The sequence below is a fragment of the Polypterus senegalus genome, chromosome 8, assembly GCF_016835505.1.
Source record: "Polypterus senegalus isolate Bchr_013 chromosome 8, ASM1683550v1, whole genome shotgun sequence".
In the NCBI taxonomy this organism is placed as follows: domain Eukaryota; kingdom Metazoa; phylum Chordata; class Cladistia; order Polypteriformes; family Polypteridae; genus Polypterus; species Polypterus senegalus.
Genome location: NC_053161.1, coordinates 152,590,910 through 152,603,795, shown reverse-complemented (window position 1 = coordinate 152,603,795; position 12,886 = coordinate 152,590,910). Strand labels below are relative to the sequence as shown.

The following is a 12,886-nucleotide window of genomic DNA, read 5'->3' as shown; positions in this document are numbered from 1 at the left end:
TGCATTAATGACAAGAATGATTTGAATTTGCATATTCAGTCTCTAATTAGACTGGTGATGCTGTTACTCGCACTGCAGCCTATATTTTTCCCATGACATTTGGGGAACCTAAGTAACATTATCTTGTGTCACTGATGCAACTTTGGATATATCCATTTTACAGACATTCACTCACCCCACTTCACACAAACATCTATATGAAAATCATTGTTACGAGTACTAGGGTTAGGCCAGACATGACAATTGTTATAATGGCTATTTCTGTTTTACTGGCATAACCTCAAATACAAAACATTTAGTATTTTTACTTTCTCGTATACGAACTATAGGGAAAGTATTGTAATCGTCGAAAGATTCAATATCGAGATTTTGATGAATCTTGAAATTTTAGACCTCCCTGACTTTCTCGTATACGAAGTGTAAGAAAAGTATTGGAGTCCTCCAAAAATTCCATTTCGAGATTTTTATTAATCTCAACATTTTAGACCACCTGAGACTGAAAGCACGATTTTTGGAATTATGTATGTCTGCCTGTGTGTGTGTGTGTGTAAACCTGATAACTTAAGTACGCTTTCATTTAGGTCAACCAAATTTTGCATACAAGTATTAGGTACAAAACGCAGATTTCTGTCAACGTTTGGGCTATTTCTGTTAACCGGAAGTGTTACTTTGCCTTTTGTTCATGCAGCTGCAGAGTCCGATTTATTCAACTTTACTTTTATAATAATTGTTTGATATATTATTAATTTGATTTGACTTGTTGTTGATGGTTCTTTAAAGTACATAGTATAAAAATATAATCATTGTCTTGCGGTTTATTCCTCAAATATCCATCCACATATCTGAGTATATGAGAAAGTCTGGGAGAGACCACTTCAGATTTCTAATATCTTATAATTGACTATTATAAAAATATTTAAAAAGTTAAGCCCATTTAATTATTGAGTTGTGCAAATGAATATATTTAATATATGTTACTCTTTATTATTTTTCAATGTACAAATACTGTCATGATTTATATCAAAAATGACAAGGGACCTTCTTTTTATTAATTATTTTGGCTGGTGGTTTAAACTCTTTCATACTACGAGAGGACGGGCACACACCAGGGTTGATCCTAGAATGTCATGACGTGGTGCATTTTTTCTTGCACATTCCTATAAACATCTTTGCACTACTTTAGTGTTAAGAGGTTTACTGTCTTAGAATTGCTACTTTTTTTTTTTTTAAACATCCTCTTTTTAACCTATTTTTAAAATGACTATACCTTTGTATCCCTCTGACAAAAAAGGCAATGGGATGAATGGTATAATAATTTACATGTAATATTTTATTAATAAACAGTTTAGCTTTTAATGTTTCACCACTTTGCAACGTATAACAGATTAATTTAAATGATAGCTTAACTTCAAATTGTGAATATATTCTGTGTATGATGTGACTCTCAGCGTTCCTCCTACACCAGGGGTGGGCAAACGTTTCTCCCAGAGGGCCACATGGATATCTGTAAGGTCTCTAGCGGGCCGCATGTGACAAAAATCTAAATTTACTAAATAATGAATGTTATTTTAAAACATAAATTCATTTGTTAATCATATAACTATATAACATTGGTGCACAAAGAAAGCAGCTAATAAAATTAGCTTTTTACTGTAATTCACTTTCTGATAAATTACTTCCAAATTTACTGTGCTTAGTCTGAAAATGTCTCTTCAAACTGAACTCCTTAAACACAGTACAACTGTCATGGCATATTCGGCACAATGCTTTACTTTCAACATTTGTAAAAAAAATAAAAAACCTCTCTTTCCATTGTTTATTAGAAGCACAACATTCATCTTCAATTGAACGTTTTTTTCACAGAAACACTCATTGTTAGGGATTAGAGTTTGAAATTTAATACAGCGCTCGGATGATGACGACCAAATTAATCCGAGTGATCCAAATAGATGCACGAGAATGTATGCGCTTACGTAGCAACCGGTCTTCCATCTACTTAGATTCGAAACATTAGTGTACGTATACGGTTATATGCAATACAACGTTCACTTTCGTAAACACAAGCTTCTGCTTGTACACATGTAGCATTACGAGCTTGGTCATTTGTTCACATGCTCCAAAACACGCACCGATTATCTATTTGTCATTTTTGTTAACAAAATCACCAAGGTTTTTCATTTGTGTGCGGGCCACACCATTTGATGTCTTGAGTCGCATGTGGCCTGGGGGCCTTAGTTTGCCCACACTTGTCCTATTCTGGTGTGTATTGTGGAAGAAACGACCGTCACCCCCTGGGTGACCTAAAACCTCTAAGAGAAAACAGACAAGAGGAAGTTTAAATCATAAACCATTTATTCTCTTCGAAGAAGGAGCACTTCTACCACAGGGCGTTGTAAGTAGGCCCACAGCATTCTGTAACAAGATGCCCACCTTTTCTGCTAGATGAGGTCTTTGTTATACACAAGTAAAGGGTACAGAATTAGATTACTTGCATCATACAAAGTTTGTTATCATCACTGGCTGCTTCCATTTGCTAGCCGGACACGGGGCAAAATGAACTGTACTAAATTATAAGTAAACACGTAGATCATTAATGTTTAGCATCGTGTGTTTGTTTTGCCATTTCTCAGCTCCTTTCTTTATTAGCACAGAAGCTGAAGGCAGCTGCCTTTGTCATGCAGTAAATAAACATTTAGACTCCTGGTGACAGCCTAATGTATAGTCTGCTTGTATCCAATCTCAGCTGCCCTATACTGGAAACGCTTTTACATTATATAGAGAACTTTGCTAAATGTGCTTAATTATTTTAAGATATAAAATCCAAACCTCACAACTATTAATTAATTTGTCTTATGATATTTTTTACCAGAGTATCAAACATTATCTGGTGTTTCCCGTGTCGATTGCATTTGAATGAGCAACCGAAGCGAAACTGACCAATCAGATTGCATGGAGGACACACACACACACACACACAAAGACAGGGGCATTGTATTATATAGCAAAAGATTTATACATATAAAATATAGATACTAACAACAACAACATACCCCTTATCATTCGGGGTCATTTTTGCTAAATTGCTTGTAATTCGACCTCTCCAAATTAGAATCATTGCTGTTATTGAACTATCTGGAGTATAAACACATGTTTGGTCTCTTTGTAAAGGTAACATTCTCTAGTTTCACCCTTAGTAGTCAGAATCACTGTAGGTGTGACTGATCAAAAGTTATGCACATTAGAACTCACAAAAAAACGAATTTTTTTGTTCTTGCCTAAGTTTTTTTGTGCAAATAAAGGCCTCTATAGCTGCACTAGGTAGGTGGGGATAGAAACACACTACGTACCAACAGAATAACTTGTTGACTACTCACATTTCAAATTTGAAAAGAATACCTGTAAAAATGACATTTTTACACCAGTTTTTATGTGGGCATGTCCAGGGGCTTTTTAGGGGGACCTATGGTTTATCCAAACCTATCCAAATTGGACACATTTGGGAATGTATGGAAAAAGTGTAATAACTTTTGAATGCTTCAACCCACAGATATCAATGAGGGCTCTACTGAAAGCTTACACCTAGAGGAATGTATATCTACACACAGTGTCACTCTATTAGTTATTGAAATTCATATGCCATAATAAAAACAATAACAAATACACACAATACAATATAAAAATAGTCAAAACAAGTATTATGGGCCAAAATATACGTATATATATATTTGAAAAAAATTTGAATAAAATATATATATATATATATTTGAAAGGAATAAAAAAATGCTCTTCTAGATGCACACAAACATATACATTTTTTACAAACAGTCACAACACAGCTCAGCGCTTTTCCATGTGCCACTGATTGTAGCAATCCCTAGCAGGCAGAAAGCACAAGGGCGTGTCACATGTAGAATATTTTACAGGGGTTTTTGCTTGGCACCTCCTGCAACTCAGCCGGCCATGAGTTTTATCCCCACCACTGCTGATGTGCACCAAACGATGGTGGTCTTCCCTGTTCTCTTCTTGTTGTGCTGTCCTGGTGGATCCCGCAGCTGCTAGCTCCAAGACTAGGGTTTCCCTAAATGCCTTCTGGTGCACAGGAACTACTGCCTTTGCCTTGCACTGGGCTTTGTACAATATGAAGGCATTAACAATGGCAATATCCACAAAATGGTAAAAAAAAAGTCTTGTACCATTTCTTTGTCTTGTGGAGAACCTCATAATAGCCGATCAGTGCATCTGACAGGTTGACTCCACCCATGTGCCTAAAATCATTGCAAATATATTAGTAACGTACAAATACTATTTCAAAAGGGGGTAAATACATGTTATATTATACATACTTGTTGTAGTCTTTGATGGCTGGTGGAATGGGGACATCTATCTTGGTCCAACGGCCTGCCTCATCTTTCACCCTACGCGTCACTGTCTCCTCTCCATGGGCGGTGTGCATGGTGGAGCACATGAAGACATCTCTGGTATCTCTCCACTGGACAAAAAGCAAGGGGTCTTTCCGAATCCACCTGATACTGCCACGGGTAGCTTTGGTGTCCAGGATGTTGACAGTAGTTTTGGGGTGACCCTGTCTGTTTGTCCTGATAGTGCCACAGGCTGTTATATTTTTTTTCAGGAGATCCTGAAACAGAACTGGGCTCGTATAAAAATTGTCCACGAAGAGGTTGTACCCTGTGCCCAATAAAGAGGTGTTGACAAGAGTCATAGCTTAACCCCTTTTTGCATGCTTGTGCACTTTTGCCCTCATAGACAAAAAAGTCCCACATGTAGCCTATTTGAGAATCTGCAAGCACAAACAGCTTGTAGTCCCATCGAACAGGTTTGTTTTTCAGGTATTGTTTGAATATCACTCGAGTTTTTGAAGCAACCATTCTCTCATCAATGGAGATATGCTGATTTGGTCGGAAGTTCTGACGACATGCATTTCTAATGTCGATGTAGATGGGCTTGCTCTTGCCCAGGTGGTCAAAATCAGCAGTGCCTCTTTTACTTTCATTTTTAGCATCCTCGTCTGGACTGCTTAGATGAAGCCCGTGAACAATTGAGAAAAATTTCCGACCTGACAGAACTGACTGAGGAAAAGGAAGACCTTTTCTCCAGTAATCAGTAAGTGCAGGTACTTTCAAGAGGCCCATGTAAATTACAATTGCCAGAAAAGAGTAGAGGTCTTCAATGCCAATGTCTGTCCATGAGCTGTAAATGGATCTGCAGTGCACATTTGTATTTGTCACAAAAGTCAGTAACACAGTGCTCGTAAAAAACTGCTGAAATAGTTCAAGCACAGTGTAGTTTGACATGCTAATTATCTGGGGTCCAGGAGTCTTTGTAGGACAAAAGGGGGGGTGGGTAGGTGTGATGTCTGGATCTTCAACATCAAGCCACTTCCCCTCTGCAGGTGGTGGTGGCTCTCTAGCACAAGCACCACGTCCCATTCCTCTGCTCCTCCCCCGTCCCCTGCCTCTTCTGGTTCTTGTCAACCGACAAGAGTGAGCAAAAGTGGGCAAATGTGTCATTATTTATTTGTCACTGTACATACTGTAGTGTCTGCCAATCTAATTTTTATGTAAAATAGTGTGAAAAAACAATAAAAACACACTTACCTATCAAGCATGGCATCCATCCCGTCCAAAAACATGTCCTCAGTCCACAGCAGAAATGTCGCTCTCTGTCTCAGACTTCTCCTGGTCCGATTCGTCACTGTCACGCCGCGTACATGCCTCTACTACTTCATCAACAGTGTATTTCCATTTATCTGTACGTTTACCTGTACGTTTATCCATATTTACGAAGCGAAACAACTTGGTGAACTCACAATGACCAACCACGCGTAATTTACGCACCACGTCTGCAGACAGGTGAAATGCCGGTTATGCAGGCTCCCTTCGGGTTTGTTTACAAGTTTGCATGGCATATTACATATCGGCGTGCTCAGCTGCTCAATGGCTGTAAGTTGAGAGTGTCACTCACAGCGTCCAATCAAACTGGTCGATTCTACCAGGGTTTGGAGTTGTGCGTCATCGTTCAGCTGTCTGTGGCACTCGTTGGCTATACGAGGCTCCAGTCACCCCCAAGACCCCTCGTAATTGGCCAACTTAGGTGTCAATCAGAAGCTAACACTCCATGTAACATGCTTTAGCATGGTTATCGCCGACAAAAACAATTTACGTCTGATATGATCAATAAAAATGAAAAAAAATGTCAGAGCTAGTCTCAAGTTAAGAAACGTTTTCTGGAGTTTTTGTCCCTTTGAGGATCTATCGTGTGTTTTGGACCTAATTGTTTTACTGAATTATATTCGCTGGAGCCTTACGGACAGAATGAGACCAATATTGCTTGGAAATATTGATGTTTGACTTGCAGAGAGCCTTCAAAGGTAGGAAAAGTCAACTCTTAAAAGTATTTACTCCTCTGTAAAAAAGGCTTTAGTGTCAGTGCTGTGGTTGTGTGTCAAAATGGTTTATATCATCAGAAAGACGAGACTTTGAGGTTTCATTTGATGTGTAGTATGTTGAGGTGCATGACAGAGGGGCATGCACACATGGCTGTGACGTCGTCCAAGCGTAGTTATGTACCGGGACCGGTACGTGTGCATGTTAAGAGGATAATAATAATAATAATAATAATACATACATACATACCTGTATGTTCCATTAAGTTTAAAATTGTTAATTTTACTGTAGAAAGTGCAAACTCTAAGTCAGTAAACCTGAAGCACTAAGTAGCACAGAGAGTAAAGGTGCCAGAGTGGTTCTTCATGGTGAGGCCATAGGGGAAACATTTTTAGCTCTCAAAAGAACCTTCCGAATGAATGTTCCAGAAATAACCTTTTTATTTATTTAGACCCATAGTTTCATAATATGCAGGCAAGAAAGCTAGCTTTAATATATTTAAATCTTTAATCATTATCGCTAGAGCCATATCGTGATAAATGGTTTGTGTCGTAGGCCAGATTTTAAATAAATAATCGTATCCCATCGTGTGCGCTGCTCTGTGGTTGATTGTGGTGCCTGATTAATCGTGCACTTACATGCAAATACAGGCGGATCAGACAGGTGCTGCAATAGCACCTCAGAGTGGGCAAAGGATCACATCTGCATCCAATCAAGTTAGTTTCAAGGCAGAAAAGGAGCAAGATAGGGGTGGCAAAGAGATCAAGAAGGAGGTTAAAGAGGAAGAGCGAATGATCACAGTAGGATCAGAGGCCATAGGGGTGTTGAAGAAAGGAGGCAGGTAGCCGGGAGGAGAGTCCCTTGGAGCACCTTAAGGTGAAGCTCAGGGGCTGAAGTGGGCCACTCGGCTGAGCCTGTTTTGGGGTAACTGGAGTAGCTTGATGCTCACTCACGTGTAAGGCTTGGGGGTGGCAGCGAAAGCAGGAGGAATGAGGCTTGGTGTGGCACCCTGCTGCGACCCCATTGGACAGCAGGGACCCAAGCCTATGAGAACGGGGTTGGCTGTACCTGTTTGCAGAACATCTCCTCTGGGTGCAGTACCCATGTGGGGTAAGCAGGGGAGATGTCAGTTTTACAAAGAAGGCACCTTGGATTATATTCTTTATTTATTTGATTTATTTATTGGAATTTTTAACCTGCACAGATTTGCACTGCTTTTTATGGATTATTTATTCATTTATTAAGAAGATTGCACTGCACTGTTGAACAACCTTGTTTGAATGTTAATAAATGTTTTGCCTTGTGTTGCACCAACCCTTTGCTGTAAGTGGTTGTCCTCATTGGCCCGGCTTTTGACTTTGACTGTTTAAGGTCAAAGAGACTCCGGGATGGAACAGGCAGCATGGAGCTCACCTGGACTGTCACACAAACAGAAAAGCAAAATTAAGTGTGAGGATTGTAAAACCTGGTACTACTAGATGTTTAATCTTTCTTCTTCTTTCAGCTGCTCCCATTAGGGGTTGCCACAGCAGATCATCTTCTTCCATATCTTTCTGTCCTCTGCATCTTGTTCTGTTACACCCACCACCTGCATGTCATCTCTCACCACATCCATAAACCTTCTCTTAGGCCTTCCTCTTTTCCTCTTCCCTGGCAGCTCTATCCTTACCATCCTTTTCTAAATATGTTCAGCATCTCTCCTCTGAACATGTCCAAACCCTCACAATCTCACCTCTCTGACTTTGTCTCCCAACCATCCCACCTGAGATGACGCTCTAATGTTCTTATTTCTAATCCTATTCATCCTAATCACACCCAATGCAAATCTTAACATCTTTAACTCTGCCACCTCCAGCTCTGTCTACTGCTTTCTGTTCAGTGCCACCGTCTCCAACCCATATAACATAGCTGGTCTCACTACCGTCCTGTAGACCTTCCCTTTCACTCTTGCTGATACCGTCTATCACAAGTCACTCCTGACACTCTTCTCCACCCATTCCACCCTACCTGCACTCTCTTCTTCACCTGTCTTCCACAATCCCCATTACTGAGTACTGTTGAACCCAAGTATTTAAACTCAACCACCTTCACCAATTCCACTTAATCTTTCCAGGTGGCCAATTGCACATGTGGCTTGAAATGTTAGCACTAGCTGAAACATAAGTAAATGTGAAAAAGGGTTCTGAATCCATGAGTCCAGCCTGCCATGTGTCAATGAAACCTGCAGGTGGCGCTCATGTAATGGTGTGGTGAATAATCAATGCTGCTTCTTAGCTACTTTGCACTTAACCATTGCTGCTGACCAAGTGCATCACTTTGTGACCATACGCTGACTTGACATGTCATGTCACAGAGCACACATCATCTCAAGGTGATCATCTAAAACATGATCATGACTTCTTTTTACTTCAATGGCCTGCATAGTCCCCAGTTCTCAATCCAATTGAACCCCTCTCTGATGAGGAGGTCCACCATATCAATGTATTGCCAAAACACTTTCCAGAATTGGGTGATGCCATTGAATTGGCGTGGACCACAATCTCCAAGGAATGTTTGTATTTTTTTTTCTGAATCCATTCCTCCAAGAATTCAGGCTGTTCTGGAGGCAAAAAAGGAGATCCTATGTTACCGGCAATGTGTCAAAAGCAGGTATTATATAGAATATGTGACGTTGTTATGCAAAGCATGGACTGTTAGTGTTCCTTTAATATGCTGCATACTTTCCCCAGGCATTGTATAAAATACCTAGGCCTTGCACAGAATGACTTGCGTAGGTAGAAATGTTTGAAATTGTAATCGTTTCATACTTTGACATCCCATTTTTGGCATTCTATAGGTTTCCTATTCTACACAACCTACGTGACGCCAGATAGATAAACCAAATAAAGTGGCCACAGGGTGTATAGGAAATTGTGAGGACTGCCAGTGGGTTGATTACCTGAATTTTTTCCCCCAAGGGTTTAGGGAGCTGCTGAGGACCCTCATTGTTCTTAATATGTACTCTCTGCTCCCTGTGTTAAGTGCTTTGTGGTTTATTCCTGTACCTTATTCTTTGATTTGTATACATTTTCCCCCCCATCCAATTTTATCACTGCATACTGACATTAACGTTTTTAATTTACAATACAACTTTCCATTGATAAAGTTTACCCTCTCAAGCTGGCAACATTACTTTGGGAACATTGGCACCAGCTCACCAGTGCTTCAAAGCCCACAAGCAAGCAATTTAACAAAAACAAACTGATCAACCTAACATGAAGTGCGAGGGTGTTAAGTTTGTTCATCCCACAGCCTGCGGATAAGCACTTTTTTTATTATTATTATTATCCATCCATTATCCAACCCGCTATATCCTAACACAGGGTCAAGGGGGTCTGCTGGAGCCAATCCCAGCCAACACAGCGCACAAGGCAGGAACAAATCCCGGGCAGGGCGCCAGCCCACCGCAGGGCAAACACACACACATACATCCACACACCAAGCACACACTAGAGACAATTTAGGATCTCAAATTCACCTAAACCTGCATGTCTTTGGACTGTGGGAGAAAATCCACGCAGACACGCAGAGAACATGCAAACTCCACGCAGGAAGGACCTGGGAAGCGAAACCAGGTCTCCTAACTGCAAGGCAGCAGCGCTATCACTGCGCCATATAATAATTATAATAATAAATTATTATAAGCCATTTGTCCTAAAGGTACGCCTTGGAGGCTCACCATGACTGAATGCATTTGTTCCAATTTCATAATCAGGAGCCAATTATTGCTGCTGACGCCATTATTGTATGAGCAACATTTTTGTTAACCCATTTTATATTAAAATTCTCTCCCTTGATTTGCTTCATTTAGCCACAATCAGCCCATTTCAATGTTTTGAATTTAATTCTGATTTTCTTCAGCTGCTGCCAAATGAAAATGGGGTACAAAAATGACTGACTGACACCTGGGTGTGTTCATCATGAATATCTGTTTAAATAAAATAATTTGAAAGATATAGAAAAGAAAAAGAGAAAGTGAACTGTTCCACGCCACTAATCACTTGGATGATGTCTTTGGCAAGGAAAAAAATATATATATTATAATCGTTTAATTTATGTTCTTTATTGCACCTTATACAATTTCTTATATTAGGAATTTGTTAGTTTTCACAATACCCCTTGGGGTCAGCCATTATACAGTACCCCTGGAGCAATTTCAGGTTAAGGGACTTACTCAAAGGCCCAGCAGAGTAGGATCTCCTTTGGCAGTAATGGGGATTCAAACCGGCAAGCGTCCGGATATCAGCACAGATCCTTAGCCTCAGAGCCACCAATCCACCCTGATTACTGGATGAAAGCACTAACCGACCATAGAATTAAATGAAAACATTGTTTTTACCAGTATAAATATCATATCGAAAGATTGGATTGGAGAAAAAACTGTAAGCATGTGTGGCTTTCCAGTACCAAACTTGAGAAATCTCCATTTAAAGGCACTTTACCAAAAAGAAGGAGCAGGAATAGGAGTAGCCTGGGTGTGACTCGCAAGAAAGAATCATAATGGCTTTATGTTTCTGTGTGTAAAAGCCGAGTAAGTCCACCAGGGTAGGTGACAAGTGATTTTAGACTCTGGGCACACCACTCTTTATGCTTTTTTTTTCTGGATTAACTGAATGTTTCCCAACACTTCTATGGAAAGACAGTAAAGACGGCTATCCTGGACAGACAGTGATTTTGGACAAATCTTTTGAGATCTAGAAAATTGGAATAATTAAGTTTGTTTTCTTTCAAAGTTGGCTCATATGAGGCTAAATGTTTTTGCTATTTTAATTATTAATGTACATTAAGCGGTAAGGCCAAGAGGTCTTTGGTGTTGGATTCATCACTAGTTTCACAGGAGGCATATGTTTGCAGTTTACCGGAGCCAGTAATCTACCATTTTAAGCTGCATAGTGCAGTAACTACACACCAGGGGCCTCATGTATAACGCCGTGCGTAGAACTCGCACTATAACAGGGTGTAAGCACAAAAGCCGAAATGTGCTTATGCACAGAAAAATCCAGGGGCCTCATGTATAAACGGTGCGTACGCACAGAAATGTTCCACGTTCAAATCGCGATGTATAAAACCTACACTTGGCGTAAAGCCACGCACTTTTCCACGGTACCTCATGTCTTGTTGTACGCAAGTTCTCCGCTCGGTTTTGTAGACTGGCGGCACCCAGCGTCAAAGCAGTGCTACTGTTCCTGTGTGGTTACACCTTATTTTCCTGACGCAGCTTTATAAATACACAGAAACTAACCGCATATTGTTTATTAGTGTAATGCATCTGATTGTAATTAACTTGTAACAATATAATGGTCCACAGAATGGTCAAACTATTCTAAATACTATAACTGCTGCATTTCACTTTTGCCGAAATTTGTCGCTGCGCTTTTAGCTGTGTTGTTATTTTCTCTTTTTGTGTTATATTCAATATATATTGGCGTAGCCGTCACTGCAGTCAGTGCTTTTCTTTCCCCAAGTAACCGATCGCCACACAATCAGCTCTGTAATAGAAGTTAAGCCATCTGTAAGCTTAGCGCCGATTCTTCAAAACGTTTAAGGAACAGTGAAATATCTTCGTAGTACATGTTTAATTATTCTATCCTTAACGACACTCCCAGTGAAGAATATAGATTATTTAAATGAAGTTAAAGTTTTATCTGTATAATTTAATAAACATATTTTGCTGCATTTCACCTTAAAAATGATATCGTCATCATATGTAAATACGCACTTTATAAAGTGGCCCAGGTTGTGAGATATTATAACTATAGTGCAAGTTTACAGTAAGGTAATTGTACTTATAAGTACAAACAGTTCTACAAGGAGCAATTGATTGAGTGCGTTTATAGTTCTTGGGATGAAACTGTTTCTGAACCGCGAGGTCCGTACAGGAAAGGCTTTAAAACGTTTTGCAGTGGCTGAGACAGCGTGTCCTTGAAGCTGTATACCGATAATTCTCTTTCCGATCAGCTGCTGCTGTGATTCACACTCAGATACAGTGATATAAATACTCCGAGTCGTGCATAGAGAGTAATATGGAAAAAGATGATCCGCTGTGGCAACTCCTAATGGGAGCAGCTGAAAGAAGAAGAAGAAGTGAGAGTAACAACGCTAAAGCAGTTATGGTATTTGGAATACTATGGCTGTTCCCTGGACCATTATATTGTTACAAGTTAATTACAATCAGATGCATAACACTAATAAACAATATGCGGTTAGTTTCAGTGTATTTATGAAGCCGCGTCAGGAAAATAATGAGTAACCACACAGGAACAGTACCATTGCTTTGACGCTGGGTGCCGCCAGTCTGCAAAACCGAGCGGAGAACTTGCGTACGACAAGGCATGAGGTACCGTGGAAAAGTGCGTGGCTTTACGCCAAGTGTAGGTTTTATACATCGCGATTTGAACGTAGAAAAGTTCTTACGCAACATTTCTATGCGTACGCACCGTTTA

General features: G+C 39.9%; 1 protein-coding gene across 1 annotated transcript in view; it reads right to left on the bottom strand.

The window, feature by feature from the left end:
• LOC120534405 (zinc finger protein 501-like) overlaps nt 1-12,886 on the bottom strand; it is a 68,189-nt gene that overhangs the window by 26,374 nt on the left and 28,929 nt on the right. The window lies entirely within an intron of this gene.